The sequence below is a fragment of the Lissotriton helveticus genome, chromosome 8 (genome assembly GCF_964261635.1).
Source record: "Lissotriton helveticus chromosome 8, aLisHel1.1, whole genome shotgun sequence".
In the NCBI taxonomy this organism is placed as follows: domain Eukaryota; kingdom Metazoa; phylum Chordata; class Amphibia; order Caudata; family Salamandridae; genus Lissotriton; species Lissotriton helveticus.
Genome location: NC_136069.1, coordinates 117,322,795 through 117,343,008, shown reverse-complemented (window position 1 = coordinate 117,343,008; position 20,214 = coordinate 117,322,795). Strand labels below are relative to the sequence as shown.

At 43.0% G+C, this 20,214-nt stretch overlaps 1 long non-coding RNA gene across 1 annotated transcript in view; it reads right to left on the bottom strand.

Moving 5' to 3' along the window:
* Positions 1–18,756, bottom strand: part of LOC144771505 (uncharacterized) — a 150,699-nt gene extending 131,943 nt beyond the window's left edge. Inside the window, exon 1 of the long non-coding RNA XR_013599314.1 lies at positions 18,719–18,756. This is a non-coding gene — a long non-coding RNA (uncharacterized LOC144771505). The remainder of the gene's footprint in view (positions 1–18,718) is intronic.
* Positions 18,757–20,214: the final 1,458 nt, after the last annotated feature.

Genomic DNA, 20,214 nt, shown 5'->3' with positions numbered 1-20,214 from the left:
TTAGCAGCTATCGACACAAGGTCGGTTTCTATTATCAATTTCTGGGAACTCCTGGGAATTGATAACCACTACTCAGAACGAAGTGCGTCAAGAACGTCGCGGACGGTCGTTAGGGGATGGAATCATCATTGTCTGAGCTGTCGAAAAGAGAGAAAATTTTGGCGCAAAGATCTGCATTGCATAAAATATTTCATACGAAATGGTTTTTCTTACAGGTGGTCATACTGTTCCTGACTATATCTATGTTGCTGGTGGGGGGAGTATATTATGGGTCCCAATTCTTATTGTCTTCTGCTACATCTACTCTCCCATCTCGTGATCTATATTTCGTTTCTACTGTCTCTCCACATTCCTTTTATCTTCTGCCTCAACACGAACAAGTCAGACGTGCGGAATTCAGAAACAACTCTTTTATTCAACTCTTGCATCAGCATCAGTTAGTGGTAAACACTACCAACTGTTGGGTGTGTGGGTTAATGCCACATACCATGGATAAGGGTATTCCGTACTTAGTTCTGCCTTATAGTGCACAAGGGTCAGCTCGAGCATTACAAACTATGTTCCGTAGCGCACTAGATTCCTACCCCCATCGAGAACCACGCTCAGCAAACTCTGGTCCTGGTCCGTACCACAAGACTCTGGCGAGAGCTATTGCAGACTTAGATAGAGATATTTTTGACGCATCGCTCATCCCAGAGGAAGAGGTGCGAGCATATAAGGAACTAAGTGAGGCTGAGTACAGTTTATCAGTGGGTGAGAGGCAGCTTAAAAGCTCGCCACCGATATGGATTGTACCTCACCTTGGTAATTTCTGCTTGAAAGGTCTTGGTCGAAATCCGAGAGCTCAGTTTGGGGAGAGTGCTTGTACCGAGACGTATGTCTTACCGACGCTCTCCTCCCCTGTCTTCCTGCCTGCCAAGGGTACTTACTTTGTATGCTATGATCGAGCCTATACGTGGTTACCTCATGACTTCTCGGGTACCTTCTATATTGCGAATCTTTTGCCTCCGACTTTCACTGTGGCCTCTGATTACCACAGAAATAGAATTGTGAGAGGTGTGGTTAGCAAAGAAGATACTTCCGGACAAGAAGCGGGAGACTTCTTTAAGGGTTTCCTACCGTTCTGGGGACCGATGGTTAATAGCAGGAACTTGAGGCAGTTAACTCGTGTAGTAGAATCAACTGCCAACATAACTGCAAATGCCCTTGGTAATTTGACAGCCGAACTCCAGGCGGATAGACTAATGACGTTGCAGAACCGTATGGTTCTAGATATCGTTCTAGCAGATAGAGGTGGGGTTTGTAAAGTCATCCATTCGAGCTGCTGCGTATTCATACCTGATAACGCTCCAACGGTTTATCAAGCCATCTCTAAGTTGCACAAAATTTCGGAGTCCATACACGTGGACGAAGGAAATTGGACGCTTCTGGGATGGTTTTGGGGTCTGATATCAACTTGGGGTTGGAAGATTCTGATGATCATAGGGGTTGTTGTGACATTTCTGTTCTCATGTTGTCTTTGTGTGCAATGTGGTCCTGCCTTATGTGGCCTTTGTGCTACGACGTGTATAAGACAGCCCGTTGTCACCAAAGAGGCATTGAAGGATAGAATAATGTATCAACAACATCTGGATGATCTGATGAGTATCGAAATCGATTATGATTCCGACTAGTGCTTGCCTACATGAGGGCAAAAGGACCGTCTGAGGTTCCGTAAAAATTATTACGATGTTCTGGGCATTGCCGCATATGGACGAGTTTGGTATCTACGAACCGTAAATGGCGAATTCGGCAAGTGTGTGTGTTTTCGCTACACTACCTGCCAGGGTTCGTCTAATATTACGCGTTCTTCATCTGAACCCTCGGGTTCCATTTTAGATACGGCATCCATTTTGTTTCTTGCCCTCACGTAGTCAGCGAGCAGATCACTGTTCGCCCCCTGACCCTCTAGTTCCCAAGCCTTGCGGAAGACGCATATTCCTTTCATGCGTCTTTATGGCCGGAGGAATGACACAGCGAAGGCAGATGGCCCAGCTTGAGGGTAATCTGGTTGTGCCGGCTTATTGTGACAGCCTTGCAGGCGATGGATCCAACTCTTTGATCCTACGATCATGTTTCCGATATCACCCCCACACTCTTTTCTCTACACGTGTCTGACTTCCTTGCAGCTGCTCTTGTCTCTTCTCCTTTGTCATTTACAACTCTAAATAGGTATGCCTAATGGTGGGAAGATGTACTTTTACAGTTGGGAACCGGCATTGCTATTGTAATTATGTTCCGGGATTCTGAACACATGAAAGCGACCTCTTTGAAGTTTACTGTGGGAACCGGATTGTAATCTTTTGTCCACATGTTATGCAATGGCAACATTCTGTATAATAGAGAGCGACCTACAAACACAATTTGAAGCAGACTCGCAGAACTACTCCATGTACTTCTTATGACTCTTGTTTCCCTGCAGTAATAAAAGCTGATCTTTGACGCCGAAGGAAGTGTCCCGTGTCTCTGTAGTTTGTGCATTCGAAACAGGTATCCCATGAAGGTTATAGGTGTTGTTCCCTGGCACCGCTGGTACTGTTAAAAGTCCAGTCCTTCAGGATTGCGCTCGTGAAAGTCAAGGATGCAAAGGCCTCTATCCAGCATCACAGCTGATTTTCGACTGTAGATTTGGGAAGAAAGCACACCTGCCCAGCTTCCTCAACGCTCACGATTGTTTTTGAGCTGATGAATGCGTCACTGAATTTAAGCTTCAACTAGGGCACCTGCTTTAATAATATCTCTAAGTGCTTCCTGTTGAGGTTTAATTTTTGTGACAGGACCATCGTGCCAGAATGAACCCTGCCCTTCATATTTATTAATTAAGACGCCATCGTTTTGTGCCATACCTCTTCTCAACTGGAGTACTTTCTACTGGCTAATCAGTAAGTGCTACCTCGTTGGGTAAAGGTATAGTGCTTTTACTACAGCTGCCTAAAGTGCCAGAGTTGTATACAGCGACCATGTGTGTGTTACTATGCAATCGCGCCGCAAGGCGCAGGGGTCACTTGAGTGAGTTGTCCATCATAGTGGGTAAATGGCGGGAAGACGGTGCACACCTCGAGTGTGTGGGCGGGGCCAAACGGGCAGGGCTTCCATGCGAGTTCACATGCCTCTTGCGTGTATAAAAGGTCAGAGACCGATCAGAGCAGCAGATGAAGAGAAAGAAGCTCCTGGTCACAGGAATAGCACGGGTATTGCGCTCGTGAAAGTCAAGGATGCAAAGGCCTCTAGCCAGCATCACAGCTGATTTTCGACAGTGTGATGTATTCCTATAGGTTCTGTATCGATCCCCCTATTCCTGACCCTATTCTGGTTAACAAGTTAACTAGCAGCCATTCCATGATGCAGAAAACCCCCATGATGCAGAAACCGTTATCTGATTAAGCCACACTACGGCACAGGAACGTGTTATCTGATTAGGTCATAACGCTTGCCATCTAATTAGACAAGCGATATTCCTCCAGCCCCTGATAAGGCATACGGAGTTCTCAAAACAAATTAAACCTATGACAACCTGGGAAAAACCCTGCGGCCATTGTTTTGATTTCACCGAGAACTTCAGCAAAAGAATGTGCTAACAACCAGCTCGTATGACATCCTTATTGACGTATCTATGTCCATCCTTACGTCAATCTCGGCACCTTACAGGTATAAATATTACCGATATTGCCCTATGCAAACACACGCGGTGGTGACGAGATCGGAGCAGCCAGACTTGCCGAAGCCCAGAGCAGAGCAGACCCCACTGGCGCAGCCCCGCCTCCCTGACGCGCTGAGAACGAGACGCTGCCTTTCTCCTGCCGAGAAATCCAGCTCCGGCGCTTCCGGGTAGCCCTCGCAGGCAGCCTGGAATATCGAGACGAGAGATACCATCCCTCATTCATCCTAAATTCCAGGTACAGAACTGAATAACCCCTCGCAGAGAATTCTTGAGTCAGTCACTTGGCAAAACAAACTTAACTTAAACTGCTACTTTCTATTCCCGCCCACGTATTAGGCTTAGGTCAGGTACACTGGGGTAGGCGTAGTTAGAAACACCAGTTGAGTACGATTAGTCAAATGTATATGTGTATGTATCTATTTTATTCATTTTAAACCTTCATATGGCTTAGAAACCATATAAATGTTTTTACAGTATTATTTTATACTTCTGCTTTTAATGTATGCACTTTACTTAACCATAAGTATTGCAATAATATCGATCCATTTCTCTTGTATGAGAAAAGAGACTGATCAATAAATACCATCTTTTATTGAACACGCCCGTCTCTTCCTTTTCTCTACAATCTGGTGAAACTAAGAATGCACGTACTGACTGAGTAAAATAAGTTGTCTTTTGTTTTCACACGACTCTAGAGATACACTCTTGATTAGGGGAGAGCAAAGTTGTCATGTTCTATGGTTGTCAGAAACTAAATCCCTTCTTGTCTATCCAGGGAGGTTCAACTCCTCCTTGCCTATTCGAGAAAGTTTCTAGTGAACTCTGAGCTAGCTGGCAAACCCAAAACTTTAAGTCTAATATCGACAATAGAAGACCTAGTTAACGTCTGGTCTAGGCCTATACTATTGAAGGTATTATTCCAATGCGCAGAGCCTATTGGGATAATAGGAACTACACTACATGGCGCCCAACGTTTGGAAAGGCGATAAAACTAACGCAAGACATTAGAGTAACTCAGTCGTGCTTTTTCACTCAGACCCCTTTTTCCCATAATACTCCAAAGACGTCTGGAGTGGGTGAAAGGTCATATCCGCCAGACCTCGCAGGAGGAAACTCCTATGTATGGTTCTTGGTTTAGTCAACGTTGAAGGATACACTGTTCCAAAATATTGTGCATCTAATCTTTGTTTCCATAAGAAACCTGATCTGCAAACAAACGGAAGAACCTTCTGGACAGTACAATGTCAGACAGTGAAGGAGATAGAGAGGCAGCTAGAATAACTGCTGAACTCGTAGCAGCTGATAATGCACTGCAAGAAGCAGACCCGGGTATAATAATCATCCCGGTCAACACAAGGAAATCTATAACCTTAAAACTTATAGAAAATGGACTGACACCTAGAGGTGGCACAGTCATATTCGTAATAGAGGCACACGAATATCGGCAGACAGAGGTATTCTATACATGGATACACTTTCCAGCAGCAAATTCTGTAACAAAGGTCTTCCACTATTACAAAACAGAGGAACCTCCTGAAGAGTACACTCCTTTCGAGGAGGTGGAAGTACCACTTAAATTTCAAGAGCACCTGCTCTTATTTAATGGCGCCCTAAAACACAATAATCACCACACCAGGCTCGGTCCTTTAGGTAGACCAGGAGCAACGTGGCCGGTCCTAGCCGGATACACACCACATCCAGACATCGAAAGAATGTCTGCAGTAGATCTTTTAGTACAACTAAAACAATTAATAAAAGTACATAGACAATTAGTCCAATATGTGATGCGGACTTCAACAATCCAACCAGCAATTAAAATTCCACAGCTGACCCCTCATCAGGGGAACACAAATAAAATTACACCACAGAACATACAGTCCTGCCTAGGTAAAGTACCAGCTAAACGGGAACAAATACCATTCTGGCTAGCACAAAAAATCACCCAAATAGAGGCGGTGTTTCCAGACACCACCCCATTAGAGAAACACAGGATTCTGACTATCTGTCTTCCAATGGGAATCGCACCACACGTGGAGGACTGTGACACTTGGGGTACAGTCTTTGCTTCAATTTACACAAAAACGCATGGTGTTCCATCCATCTCGGTAATACCAGATGTGCTAAAACAAATTCAAGATGAATACGGTCCAGAACCCGCTTTAACTCTTGGTATGAAATTACTGAAAGACTTCAAGCAGGTCTCGGCTATATTATTAGCCAACATAAAGGGAGAAGCAGCAAACGTGGCGATCCGCCAGAGGTTAAAAGAGATAGATATAGCAGAACAACCAGCTGAAATTGCCAGAATTATAGAAAAATCCTATGAGGTACTAGGCAGAGATAGTTTAGGTGGAATACCAGTAAAACCACAACTGATTGAAAGTCCTGAAAAAATATTTTTTAATAAAAATTCAACATCACAAAAAAAGAGCTGGGATGGAAACAAACAATCCAATCCTAAAGAAAAGAAATTCCAGTCCAGAGGAAGGTCTCCTCGGCGGAGAGAAAGATCTCCGAACCAAAGACACAGGTCACCCCAAAGTGATCCCTCTGGGAAAAGATATAACCTTAGAAATAGGGATAATATAAAGAAGCCTGATAGATATCAAGAAATTGATACACGCCCCTCTCAATCTTTTCAGACTTCCTCGCAGAAATCGGAAAGAAGAGGACGATCAGAACAAAGAGAAGAGCACAGCAAGTCTAAAGACAAGGAACCTGCTCATCTAAAAAAGAAATTACAATTTCCAAAAAAGACGGTAGCCAGCATTAAAATAGTTAACAATGCCGAGAATACTGAGGACACAACTGAAAAACGGAGAATGGGCTCAGACAATGCTAGACAGCGCAGCAGAAGTGAGCATAGCTCGCAAAGTCCTTATGAATCATCTGGAGACAGTGGACACGAATGAATAACTTCAAGTGGAAACTGCAGACACCAGAGTTAGCAAACCTCACAAAATATATGAAATAACTTTACGTATAGAAGGGGATAAGACTAGAAAAATAAGGGGACTATTTTGGGATAATCTCTCCAAGGGCTATGACATCCTTCTAGCTGAAAAAGACTGGCCACCAGAGTTTGTCAGGGACTGCCCTCATGGCGAAGAAATAATTATGCCTGCCTTCTCAAATCATATCCCAATTCATAAAAAATACACACTTGCTAGAAAGTGGGCAGTAGCTCAAGCTCCTGCTTTATATAAAAATCACGTAGGATGGGATGAGGACTCTCCTCCTCACAAAATCCAGTTAAAATCACAACCTACTGCACAAAGACAGTACCCAATTAAGCAAGAAGCTAAAAAACAGGTAAAAGAAATCCTAGATCAATTAGAATACCAGGGGGTGATTGAAACTTGCACCTCACAAATGAACAACCCTTTGTTTCCGGTCTCCAAACCAGACAATTCATATCGTCTAGTTTTGGATTACAGACACCTTAACTCATGTTGCAAAACTTTTGCAGTGCAAAACTCGCATAGTGCTGCACTAATGAATAACATAGTGCGCAAAAAATACAAAACAACATTAGACATCTCTAATGGATTCTTTTGTCAAAACATAGCACCAGAGAGCAGATATTTGTCTGCGTTCTCAATAAATGGCACTCAAAAACAATTCTGTCGGTTAGCCCAGGGGTACAAGAACAGCCCAGGGGTATTCTCAGCGAGAGTAACAGAACTACTACAAACATATGATGACGAAGCATTATCTTATGTCGACGACATATACCTAACAGATGATGACTTGGATACTCACTTGAAGAGAGTGAACACCATAATACTTGGGTTCGCAGCAGAGGGTTACAAATTCAACTTTAAAAAATCCAGAATTGCCCATATGACAGTCCTGTTCTTAGGATATGAATTATCAAGTGAAGGCAAAAGCCTGGCTGACAATTTCCTAGAGAAATGTGCAATACTCCAAGCACCTAGAACACTAAAAAACCTACAGTCAATTCTAGGCTTCCTAAATTTCGGAAGAACATACATTGCAAATTACGCAGAAAGGGTCAAACCCCTTTATGATCTAATAAAACCAGATTTTAAAAGAACCAATTGGACTCAAATACACACAGAAATTCTGAGATCCTTACAAACAGACATGTTAATTAAAACAAAATTAGAAACACGTGATAACACACGCAATCTTGTGATTCGAGTCATCCCAGGAAGAGGCGGATTCACATACCTGACCACTAATGAGGGAGAAAAGGTACCAATTGCATTCAAATCACACTTGTACACAGAAGCTGAAAGAAGTTCAGTAGTAAAGAAAACATTGTTCATGCAGTTCAAACCGCAATAGCTAGAGAAAAAGATAAAGCTGACGGTAGACATATCACAGTCAGAACAGCAGAATCAGCCTTTGAGGCATTAACAACACCGTGTAATTTACCAACAACAGCATTGAATCCGGAATGGATACAATGGGTGAATTCAATTACTACAGACAAAGTATACTACTATTTTGATCCAGAATTAAAGGAATTAAAAAATCTAGAATATGAAAGAACATTTCCTCTGCCAATCGACATTCTGCCCTTACGACAGTACGCCTGTGTAATCTATACAGACTGACATGCTCAACCCTCCGTTTGGGGAGAACAAGCATACAACCCCACATGTGAGATTACAAAAGAAGTGTGGCGTGGAGGTATACTGAGACCTCTGCTAATAAAAACACACTCAGTAGAAACTAATTCAGAACAACAGACTGAAATATTAGCATTGAAAATGGCGCTAGATAATGCGGATCGCGAATTCCCGACACTTATAGTGTCCGATTCATATTACTGCGTCAAATCATATAACAACGATTTGCAGACATGGATTCAAAACGGTTAGAAAGATGACACAGGTGCAACAATAAAGCAAAAACTGCTTTGGGAACAAATAGTTCTGTTACAAAAAGAACTACCAACGTGATACATACACTGAGTCATCAGCGTGATGGCGTTCACGTTGCAGGGAATTCATTGGCTGAGACAGCCACAGCGGCAGCAACTAAATCGGCTTCCGTAGTCAGAAAAAAGCGTACAATAAAATACATTGACGGTGAAACAGTGCTGGCGGTGAAAACGTCATCAAAAGGCGACTGCTCAGCGCTACCGATCAACTATCCACTCAATTATACATACATAATTGATGTAAACTCCGTCCCTTTTGCTCGAATCCCTGGAGTGGGGGATAGAGTAATTCCAAACATGGACAGGAGAACGTTGTTAATTGCAGACGCACATATGGGTGAGGGTCTCTCACACCTCAAACTAAAGGATTCTCTGGAAGAATTACAATCAGTGTACTGGTGGCCAGGCATGAGCCTGCAGCATCACATTTTTGTAAAAAAATGCCCGAACTGCAACAGGGATCGCAGTGGCGAGAGAAACGGTAAACTACCGTGGCGTTTCACTCCAGAAAGAACAAACAGTCAAAAACAAAGCGTCCAATTAACATATACAGGCTAGTTTCCACTTATAATGTAGATCTCCAGCACTCGGCTGACGTCTGGACTGTTATACAAAGATTTGCGAGTCTAAATGGCATATACGCTAGGAGCATGCTACGTTTGACCAATGTTTTCACTTAAGCCCTTGAGCCTGTAGGGAAACATGGCCAAATGAGCATAGCATAGCGGGATTCTTCTCACTTCCTTCCTGAGGGATACGGGATGGTGTAAAGAAAAAACCAAGGCAGAAAGCAATCTATAACGGAAAGGATATTAGGTTCGGGAGCTGGGCGGGTCAAACATCTAATAAGTGTCCAACGTAGTCTAAATAACCTGCCAAAAAATTCTCTAAAGGGATTCAGTCCGTACGAAATATTGTTTGGAACTAGGATGTTAGTCTTAGATCTCGACAGTCAGACTTCAGTGGTGAAGGAAAAAAAGCTTTGATATCAAAGACCGTTTGGCTAGATTACAGGACTTAAACGAAACAAGAAAAGACCTGAGCAACATAAAGTTGAAACAACAGCCAACACCCACTGAAGAACCACCACCTGTCCCAGCAAGACCTGTCTGGATTCCAAAAGTCGGGGATCTAGTCAGAGAAAAGATCGCGGTAAAGAAGGAATTTGGGCCTTCTTACAGAAAAGCAGTTCCTGTCTTGTCTATCAACGGGACAAGATCAGTTGTACTACCGCCGCTTGCTGGTAAAAAGGAGAACCGAGTTGTATCCACCGACCTGGTAAAACCACAATCATGTGGCCGATAACAAATAGTAGGCCAAGTGGACTCCCCATAAGTAGCAGAACACGAAGGTTTGCTACCAATACAGAGGTCCTAACTAAGAGGCTAATCACATTCGAAACGCCTACAGAAGAACAACAAGGACTATGCAACAATGCAATGGAACTTAAACCTCTGAAAACCCAAATAAAAACATTTAGCAGAGACACACCAACCTACAATGAAGTAACAAACGAATATGCAAGAAACAGTAATCCTGAAGCAATTGGAACAATTGACAGAACTGCATCCGGCTACTTCATAAACTTCGATGATTCCTCTGAAGGCTTCAGTGAATCAAAAACACAGCCATCAACAAAAACCTTTAAAGATAAAGCTAAAGAACTTTTGAAACAACTGAAAGAAACATATCTGATTTCTCCATGGATTGAATTTTGGGTGGGTTTTGGTGCATTTATCCTCATACTTTGGCTCATCATGGTACTAACTTTGGGACGCTTCATTGAGGGAAAATATGCTAAAATGGACACAGCAAGTCAGAAAATCAACTTGATCCTCAAACCACACACATCTTCACACGTCGAGAAAAGAGAACTTTCTTCAGTCAACTTCACAGCCAATCCTATACCGGGTGGGGTAGCATGGGACAACACTGACTACGAAATTTATGGTCCGGTTGAAATCCTGAAATATCCACACCAAATCAAGATCTCATTGAGTGACTTTGTAAAACCAAGCTCATTTGCTGATGATTGGGACTTTGAAAGTATAAATAATATGATGTCTGACCTAGTGATGTCTGCTAAATTTACCAAACATGATTATTTGCAGGGTTCGACAAATTATGATAGTATGTACTGCTACAACCACTATGGTAACCATTTTCTACATAGATCTGCACAACCTAGAAATGTTTTAAATTATAATCAATGGGAACATTGTGCAACCCCTCCAAAAGGAAGCTCAAGAACCTTTTATGACAAATATTCATACTTTTCAGGTTTTAACACAAGTAATGCTGAAACATTTTATTTCAAATTGTCAAATAAGACAGGGACAAAGACCATGATAACAAACACGAAATTGATATATTCAGACTCATTCTTTGAACAAATGAATACTTTTGGTTTTGATTATTGGGACAAAAATGTTGAAGTAAAAAGTGTTTGGGGTACAAAAGAATGGCAAGTACAAGGTATAGAATCATTGTTTAGAGCCTGCATGATCCCAGAACAAATTATATTTTTGAATGACACTGTTCAACAAACTACCTGTCTTGGCCTAGCCAAAATAAAAGACTTAAATAAACCGTCTATTCCAAAGTCAACAATGAACAGCAATGGCTCTACAGATGAAGAGATAGACGTAAACTATGTATTAAACCAAAACAGAACACATCCTGATTGGAAACAGTGGTTTATCTGGCCCACAGATACTAATAACTGTCAAGACAGATTCCTGAACAAAACACAGGGGTTCAAATTGACCAGGCCAGACCCTAGATATTCCCAAAGACAACACCCAGGGATAATAACCACCTACAGTGTGGGCAAATTATGCCTTCAATGGCTACAAACTTCCACACTGGCAGAAATTAAGCAACACCTAACTTTACTTACTGATGGTGCTGACTTGCGTGATTTCATTATGGGACCACGCAAACAGTGTCAAAAACGTTTCATAGCAGCCTCTGTATATGCAGCTTACAACGAGGCCTGGAAGGTGACTCAAATTGAAACAGCAGAAAGTATACTGGAAATAGACCGTATTAATTTGGAAAAATCACTTTCTGTAGTGGACAATGGGTTAATGACTCTGTCCTCCAGAATTTTTTCTTTGGACAGCATTGTGTCTTCAGCAATCGACATATTATCGCAAGACTTACTGTTGTTACAACACGGTCAGTCTCAATTGCGTTCTATTGTACAGCTTGGCTGGACGTTACAAAATCTGCGTTCAGGCTATGTGCCTTGGCGTTTAATCAACACAACGTCACTATTCAATATCTTTAACCTTACTGATAAACAAATCAGTATGGCACAGAAGGGTGCTGATTATACAATCCTGAGCATTGAGAAACTCGAGAGATTACCAGTGACAATGTCAGAACGACCTGTCAGTGAATGGATAATACATGGGATAATTAATATTCCAATTTCAACCTTCAGGTTTCAATACTGCCAAAAATATATACAGGCTGGCATGTACGAAAAATTGGGAAAAGGGTACATTAAAACAACATGGAACTTGCCCTATTCACATGCATGTGTCAGTAATAAAGGACAGAAAGTGTTTCTTAGTGGCAATAATTGTGCAATGTCACTAAGTGGTACACTTCTGTGTAATGGAATTAGTTTGCATGGAGCCTGTGAAGGGAATTCATATAACCTTTCATGTCACCAGCTAGGCGCACATGCAACAGAGATAGAACCATTCTTTCAAAGACTCTATAATGGGAGTTACGTTCTAATTGTGGATCGCAGATGTTGTAGTCTTATGCCCGGGACTCCTTATCTCGTAACTACGACTGCGAAGGTCAAGTGCTGTGGACGCTCATTGTTCCCCAGCTCCTTTCCAGACAGGGAGGCAAGGGCATGGCCTAACTTGAAAATTACTTCTATTCGAATAGATACTTTAAGCAGAATGAAAACAGTGCTTCTACAGATGCCGACCAGGCTCACGTCATCAAAAGAAACGTATGATCTCCTAGTCGCAAGGACGACTGCAGAGATTCACTCTTTGTTATCAACTAATTCCCCCATACATTTCGCAGAAATCCTGAATGAAATCTTAAATATTTCTGATACCAGTGGAGTCTCAAAGGTATTTAAGACAGTATTTTCAATGGCATTAACACCATTCAAAGCCATACTGAGTATTTTTCCAGATTTCGTCCATTCGATTTTTGGCGGACTTCCCCTCATTTTGGGACTAATTGCAGGAATCCTATTCTTGGTCCTAATATTTCGTTATGGCAAACCGTGTCACAGACAAAACACCTGCGACAAGGGAAGAAACAATCCGAGCCATTGGATACCGGGACCGGATATCAAAAATCCTGGGACTATCCCGGCTTAGAGACCTGAACATGACTTGGTTTCTATCATTTCGACCAATGTGGCATCGATGTGTTTTACCTGTATTAAGGTGCTTGCTATGCGGAGAAGAATGCGTGTTAGACACCTGTCTGACGCTACAATCGGATGCGCCAATGGATGCAGAAACATTGTTGAGTCCAATAACGGCTCATGCTTTGTGCTGCCCTCAAAGGCTACCAATCCTGATGACGGCATTCGTGGAAACTTCACCACTACGATTGAGGGGTAGTGAAGTTCAAGATGAAAGCAGCATCGATCAGGTACGACCTTCTGTCAGCAATACTAATCAAAATGTCAATGGAGACAATCATGCGCACGAATGCATGGTTACACCTTTTTCCGAGTTAGTGGAACTCTCCCAGGAAGCTGTTGACAGCTTTTTCGACAGTCTAAATGATATGATGTTCTCACCAGAGCAGAAATAGAGACTTTTGAGCAAGCTAGCACACGGCGTTCCCAACACCCTGAATTTGGCCTTCAACTTTAATAATAAAGTCACATGAACAATTTCCCTCCAGTTCACGGACAGCAATTTTTTCAGCAGCCCCAAAATATTTTTACGAATTTTTCGGGACACTTATCTTCTGCTTAAAGTAAGAACTATTCTTAGAGAACTAAAATTTCTATTTTTAGATACTTTATAGACATTAGCTGCCCGCTGGTATGTTCATAATTATTTTATTCTGTGTTGGAATGGTCTCGAACCTTTTTTCTGTATTAAGAGCCATTTCATGTGTAAACTCTCATATACGAATTAGTGATAATGTATAGATATGCGTGATTACTTTAGCATTATTCTACAGCTTGAGTGCATATAATACATGTGACTGTTTTTTCCGTATATTAGATAATTTCAAAATGCATTTATGTATTTTGGGGTGGTAAGGTATACACAATACTCTACAGTATGTTTTACTATGCCTAGATTTGTAAATATGTCCATAGTTAGCGTGGAGTGGGTGTGATGTATTCCTATAGGTTCTGTATCGATCCCCCTATTCCTGACCCTATTCTGGTTAACAAGTTAACTAGCAGCCATCCCATGATGCAGAAAACCCCCATGATGCAGAAACCGTTATCTGATTAAGCCACACTACGGCACAGGAACGTGTTATCTGATTAGGTCATAACGCTTGCCATCTAATTAGACAAGCGATATTCCTCCAGCCCCTGATAAGGCATACGGAGTTCTCAAAACAAATCAAACCTATGACAACCTGGGAAAAACCCTGCGGCCATTGTTTTGATTTCACCGAGAACTTCAGCAAAAGAATGTGCTAACGACCAGCTCGTATGACATCCTTATTGACGTATCTATGTCCATCCTTACGTCAATCTCGGCACCTTACAGGTATAAATATTACCGATATTGCCCTATGCAAACACACACGGTGGTGACGAGATCGGAGCAGCCAGACTTGCCGAAGCCCAGAGCAGAGCAGACCCCGCTGGCGCAGCCCCGCCTCCCTGACGTGCTGAGAACGAGACGCTGCCTTTCTCCTGCCGAGAAATCCAGCTCCGGCGCTTCCGGGTAGCCCTCGCAGGCAGCCTGGAATATCGAGACCAGAGACGAGAGATACCATCCCTCATTCATCCTAAATTCCAGGTACAGAAATGAATAACCCCTCGCAGAGAATTCTTGAGTCAGTCACTTGGCAAAACAAACTTAACTTAAACTGCTACTTTCTATTCCCGCCCACGTATTAGGCTTAGGTCAGGTACACTGGGGTAGGCGTAGTTAGAAACACCAGTTGAGTACGATTAGTCAAATGTATATGTGTATGTATCTATTTTATTCATTTTAAACCTTCATATGGCTTAGAAACCATATAAATGTTTTTACAGTATTATTTTATACTTCTGCTTTTAATGTATGCACTTTACTTAACCATAAGTATTGCAATAATATCGATCCATTTCTCTTGTATGAGAAAAGAGACTGATCAATAAATACCATCTTTTATTGAACACGCCCGTCTCTTCCTTTTCTCTACAATCTGGTGAAACTAAGAATGCACGTACTGACTGAGTAAAATAAGTTGTCTTTTGTTTTCACACGACTCTAGAGATACACTCTTGATTAGGGGAGAGCAAAGTTGTCATGTTCTATGGTTGTCAGAAACTAAATCCCTTCTTGTCTATCCAGGGAGGTTCAACTCCTCCTTGCCTATTCGAGAAAGTTTCTAGTGAACTCTGAGCTAGCTGGCAAACCCAAAACTTTAAGTCTAATATCGACAATAGAAGACCTAGTTAACGTCTGGTCTAGGCCTATACTATTGAAGGTATTATTCCAATGCGCAGAGCCTATTGGGATAATAGGAACTACACTACAACAGTAGATTTGGGAAGAAAGCACACCTGCCCAGCCTCGACAACACTCACGATTGTTTTTGGGCTGATGAATGCGTCACTGAATTGAGCTTCAACTAGTTCCAGCGACCATGTGTGTGTTGCTATGCAATCGCGCCGCAGGGCGCAGGGGTCCCTTGAGTGAGCTGTCCATCATAGTGGGTAAATGGCGGGAAGACGGTGCACACCGCGAGTGTGTGGGCGGGGCCAAACGGGCAGGGCTTCCATGAGAGTTCACTTGCCTCTTGTGTGTATAAAAGGTCAGAGACCGATCAGAGCAGCAGATAAAGAGAAAGAAGCTCCTGGTCACAGGAACAGCACAGGGATTGCGCTCTTGAAAGTCAAGGATGCAAAGGCCTCTATCCAGCATCACAGCTGATTTTCGACTGTAGATTTGGGAAGAAGGCACACTTGCCCAGCCTCGACAATGCTCACGATTGTTTTTGGGCTGATGAATGCGTCACTGAATTTAAGCTTCAACTAGGGCACGTGCTTTATTGATATCTGTAAGTGCTTCCTGTTAAGGTTTAATTTTTGCGACAGGACCATTGTGCCAGAATGAACCCTGCCCTTCATATTTATTCAAGAAGACGCCACCGTTTTGTGCCATACCTCTAGTCAACTGGAGTACTTTCTACTGGCTAATCAGTAAGTGCTACCTCGTTGGGTAAATGTATAGTACTTTTACTACACTACAGCTGCCTAAAGTGCCAGAGAGTTGTCTACAACGACCATGTGTGTGTTACTATGCAATCGCGCCGAAGGGCGCAGAGGTGCCTTGAGTGACCTGTCCATCATAGTGGGTAAATGGCGGGAAGACGGTGCACACCGCGAGTGTGTGGGCGGGGCCAAACGGGCAGGGATTCCATGCGAGTTCACATGCCTCTTGTGTGTATAAAAGGTCAGAGACCGATCAGATCAGCAGATGGAGAGAAAGAAGCTCCTGGTCACAGGAACAGCACGGGGATTGCGCTCGTGAAAGACAAGGATGCAAAGGCCTCTATCCAGCATCACAGCTGATTTTCGAGGGTAGATTTGGGAAGAAAGCACACCTGCCCAGCCTCCTCAATGCTCACAATTTTTTTTGGGCTGATGAATGCGTCACTGGATTTAAGCTTCAACTAGGGCACCTGCTTTATTGATATCTGTAAGTGCTTCCTGTTGAGGTTTAATTTTTGTGACAGGACCATCGTGCCAGAATGAACCCTGCCCTTCATGTTTATCCAAGAAGACGCCAATGTTTTGTGCCATAACTCTACTCAACTGGAGTACTTTCTACTGGCTAATCAGTAAGTGCAACCTCGTTGGGTAAATGTTATGTGCTTTTACTAAACTACAGCTGCCTAAAGTGCCAGAGAGTTGTCTACAGCGACCATGTGTTGTTGTGTTGAATATTAGATCACCGAGTGAACATTACCAGCGCCATCTTGTCCCATTATAGGCCTTTGCGAGCGCGTAAACGGCAGCCATTTTAAAACCTCTGGCCACTCTTGTAACATTGCCGATCGCTTGCAAGTCTCCCCGGCCTTGCGATCATCCCCTGCGCGCTGACTCCCCCAAGCATCTGTCGAAGCCATAAAACAGCCTCAGCGCAACCCAGCCCCGGAGCCACATCCCGTGCGGAACCCACATACCCTTTCACTCCTAAAACGCAGACGGCCTTTTGATAACCCCCTTTCCCTGTGCCCGATTATCCGAGCTGATCCCAGGCCATCAACTAGCCCTGCGGATGCAGTTTATTGAAACTCGCCTCTCTTCAAAGGGGCTGAGATTAATCAACGTCTTCGCACCATAAGATCCGACCGATCACACATATTCCTGTTCCCAGCGGAATGTCCAGCTGTGCGATAGCCATCACATGCTGAGATTGGGGTGGGGACTTCTACTGTAGATATGTGTGGGAACGGGCCTGGAGCGGGGATTCCGAGGATGTCTTTCCGAACATCAAAGCATTACCAAGAATGTGTTGTATGTAATAAAGCAATAAACCTGTGTATAAGAGGCCAGGCCTCAGAGATGTTGTTAGAGCACCCCGAGAAGATACCCTGATTGTCCGATCTGACGTGTTCTGCTCCGGAGTGAATTAACCTCTGTTTCCTGCTTTCCAATTTCCAGCGTCTGCCTCTTTATTTTGATAATCGTCGAGTGGTTTAGAGGCGACTAACGCCAAAGCAGTGTTAAAAAAGGTAACCCAAAGTAGCTGCTTTTCCACAATTGGCGACCCAAATGTGGGGTCCATCACCGACACGTGGATCCAGTGGGAGAGGTCCTGACGACAGAGTGAACGACTGCAACGATCGGGAAGAGCTCACGCCCGATAGACCCTCATCTGGCGGCCGATTATCCTAACTTCACCGGTTCCGAACAGACCTCTCTCGAGTGATCTACAGTCCTGATTGGGGACCCTCAGGAGTGCCGCGGCAATAATGGAGAATAGAGGACGATTGGGCGCTGGAAGTGGAAGACGAGAAACCGTCCATACGGTCCGGGTAAGGTCGTGCAGCACAACTCTTTTTGTTTGATTGATTGTTTGAAAATACTAGTTAAATATTTATTGATTGAATCGCTTAACCTCGGTTGTTAGGCGACATTGATTCTTCTTGAGACATTCTCTGTCTACAAACGGTGAAGAATAGGAATATTCTCTTTCCCTTTGCAGATAGTGAAGGATAGGTAGCGCAGACTTTTTGTCCATATCGGTAAGGGCTGATAATACGCTGCGCCTATCTTCTCCCCACTGATTGTTTGGTTCTGTTGGTTCTCTTGAGATATTCCCTGTTTGCAAATAACGAAGAATAGGAATATTCTCTCTAGTCTTTGCAAGTAGCGAAGGATAGGTAGTGCGGACCTTTGTCCACCATTGTCTGAAATACTTTTTATTCGTTATACGTTATGCCTATCTTCTCCCCACTGATTGGTAGTTGGTTCAGCCCGGACCGTTTATTAGAGGTAGATCATCCAGCTCCACTGGAGGGAACCCCTAATAAGGACATGTTTACGAAGTATGGATTAGCCTACAGTAAGCTACGGCATAAAAATACCAAGAAAGATCGGAAAAGTCAGTGGTCACTGATGGGATCTTTTGATATGAATAAAATAGAATCACTAGAAACAGCCCTTCTTAAACAAAAGACTACGCCAACCATGCTTGATAGCCTCGGCTTGCTGAATTCTTAAAATAACAGCTAGAATAAAACTAGAAATTTGGGAGGAGGGCCGGTACTGGACGTGGTGAGAAGAATTCTTGCTGTCAACCTGCGAATCAACAAGTAGAGTCTCTTACTGGTAATCTAACCTCAACTTACAACTTCCTACAATAATCCTATAGTTAAGCTTGATTCAGATCTCGAGTTGCTCTTTAACCTAACTAAACTCCTACCTGCGATCAGAGTTGTCTAGACCGTCGTCCAGTATTTCTTTGTCTTGTGGATTGGAGAGAGGTTGTCTGTGTTCTTGTTCGGTGTTCTTTAGTTGAAGGTTGAAGCAATGATTTACTAAAAATGGAGAGAATACCCTTTAGAAACACACCTTAAAAACATAGAGTATATTCTCTTCTCTTTTCCAAAAACTTACTCGCAATTAATTTCATTCAGAGTTTGATTTTGGTTTTCTGTAATCCTCTGTGTTCAAACCTGTTGCCAACACAAAAGAAGGAAGAGACTACCTACTATGCTAAAACCTATTCAAAAACACAGTTTTCACAAATAATTACAATACATTCTTGTAATTATGTTTTCCCCTTCTCTTTGTCATCCCATATAATGTCCTGAAATCGAATTATCCAAAAAAGAATCTCAGCTCAAGAAAACGAAACTGTTCCTAAAATATTAAAGTCTTGCTTGCGTTGGGCGCCTGTTCTTAAATGCTCCAAAAAGTACTTATCTTTGTTGTTTCTTTGTCTTTGCTGGTGATGAATCGCTGAATTGCCAAGATGAAGACCTCTTCAGGACGAACTCTATCTTGCTGGTAAGTATGCAGCAGGAGCTCCCAGACGCGATCCTTCTGGCTACTCAAACGGAAGGCAAAGCGTCTTCCAGAAGCTTGGGTGCGGTTTAAATAGTGAACCGCACCCAGAAGAAATAGTGCGCACGTTAGCGTAAGGACCGCTACGAGCATATGCGCTCCATGCCGCCCTTAAGCGCACGAGTTCAGAGGTGTCAGAATTCACCGGGGCTAACCGAAGCAAACCTCTAACTATCTCTGAGTTCAAATATGTTTCCAGACACATTCCTGATTCATTAAACGATACGATTCTAGTCACACATTCCTGATTCATAAAACAATACGATTCTAGTCACATTCCTGATTCACAAACTTGAGAGCAAACGTTTTATTACATGACAAAATTAAAGTGTTCATCACAAATGCACAAGGATAAAAAAATAGGTTTATAAACACTAATCACACACAGGACGTGCTGGTGCACGGGAATGGGGCGGGATTTTTATCTGTTCTGATTACTAGATCTGGCATAGAGCCAAGAAGGGAATCATGACAGCAAAAGGCGAACAATGATTTACTCTTAGGTCCCCCAATCATCTATATGCCCCCTCCATATGCTCCCTCCCATCCCATAGCTCAGCACCAACAACCCCCGACCCATATTGCAGGTAGTGCCAGGGCCTCGGTACCCACGGCCTCCGCGCTGACCGAGCCTCTTGTACTAAATACCGCATTAACGGAATCCTCAGACAAGCCAGAAGCCATAGGAAAGGAGATTACGAGAGCAAGCCGCTGGAACAGCCATGAACGAGCGGGTATTGACAAAATTGTGAAAACGTTAATAGAACGAAAAGAAACAGAGGAATATATTTCAGATATGTGTAACTCGTATACTATCAGCCATAGGCGACACTTTATTGTACGTTTTTGCTA